The sequence below is a fragment of the Pediculus humanus genome, genomic scaffold (genome assembly GCF_000006295.1).
Source record: "Pediculus humanus corporis 1103172108252 genomic scaffold, whole genome shotgun sequence".
Classification (NCBI taxonomy): domain Eukaryota; kingdom Metazoa; phylum Arthropoda; class Insecta; order Psocodea; family Pediculidae; genus Pediculus; species Pediculus humanus.
The window spans coordinates 35,525-37,447 of NW_002987821.1; positions in this window are offsets into that span (position 1 = coordinate 35,525).

Below are 1,923 nucleotides of genomic sequence, written 5' to 3' on the forward strand. Positions count from 1 at the left end.
AATAAATTTTTTTTTTATTAAGGGGAGGGGGGGGGTTTGGTATTTAACCCAAATTTAATTAATCAATATATATTTTCTTTGTGTGTGTGTGCCACATACTAATAAGTCATTAAAGTAAAAAAAAAATAAAATAAGAAAGAAAAAAAAATTACTCACAGCAGGACAAACATAAATGAAAAACACAAATGGATTTTCATACACGTAAACGTCATAAAGTCGGCTCCAATGAATTTTTTTCTTTTCATTTAAACACTAAAATATATTTTAATGTGTTAATATATATCAACCGGATGGTATTTTTACCCCCCCCCCCAAAATTAGTGAGAATTCAATCAAATAACTGGTCATTATTAATAAATACATGGATGAGCGTGGTAATGTCAATAACAATCATTATCTTTTATAAAAAATTAACCTTTTCTGACCTTTTTAACTAACAAAATATAATGATTTAATTTTAACTTCACTTGACAATTTATTTATTTTTTGATAAATTTAAAATTTTATTCAATAATTATAGACACACACACATTTAAACATGTGAGTCAATTTCATTTTTTTTTTCCACATGAAAAATACTTTCAAGTTAGCCACTAATAATTATTTTTACACGACTGAAACACTTTTTATATAAAATTTTAAATAAATCGCAATAATAATTAATAAATTAATTGATTTACATTCAAAATTATTTTTTCCCTCTTATAAATTATATTTAAAAAAAAAAATTAAATTCGTGATCAAAGTCGTTCAAGTCACGCCATTACTTATACATAAATTTTTAAATTGTTTTTTTTTTTTTTTTTTTTTTAATTAAAAAAAATTTTTATAATGAACTTTTTTCTTTAAATGTAAAATTTTTTAATTATTTTCTCACCGTTTAAATGATAATATCTGAGAAAAAAAAATAATAATAATAATAAAATATATTTAGAAGGTTATTAAAACGCAAGGACGCATAATATTATTATTATTATTGATGACTTTGATTCAACCTTTATTTCACGTTTGTATGTAATCAATCATTAATTTATTATTATTATTAATAAAAATAATAAGGCGCAATTAAATAATAATTAATAATAAATAATAATTATTTAATTAAACTAATAATACCGACGGGCGAGGGAGAAAACAAAAGAAAAAAACGATTCCCGAAAAAAAATTAATTTCACCTTGACATTTTAAACAATAAACTACCACCGAGCGACAAAAAAATTTTTTAATTTGGCGACAAATTTACATGATCGTAACTCGAATGAAAGCTTTCGGGACAACGGCCATTTTGGATAAAGAAATCAACTATAATGTAAAACAATTTTACATTTGTATTAATTTTAATTATTAAATCCCGACTAATTTTAAAACATTTTTCTTTTTTTAAAATCATTTCCCTACAGCCCCATTGGAATTTATCCAAATGATGAAATAGATTAACACATTTTTTAAAAATCGAAAAAGAAATTTGTTTTAAGAAAAAAATTTTTTGATTATTACATCACGAATTTAAAAAAAAAAAATTTGTAATAAACTTTACCTTGAACTTATTACTTTTAATTGAATAGTAAAAAAAAAAACACAACACAATATAAATCTAAAAAAAATAAAACACGGAATGTATGAAGAAAATAAACTGAATAAAAAGTTAACAAAGTACTATTAATAATAATGATAACTTGCTTTAACGGCAGTTTTGTCGCGAATGATGAAATTGTCGAATGTTCACAGAGTAAAAAACTTTTCATCCGCAACAATGTTGTGATCGTTAACCGAATGTGTTCGCGCGGATGAATACATATTAAGTTATTGCGCATTTATTTTAACGGTTTTTTTTTCGTTTTCCTCATCATTTAAACGACATTTATTAAACTAACAAAAAATTTATTTTTAATTATGTATTATTGTAATTATTAAAATAATTTC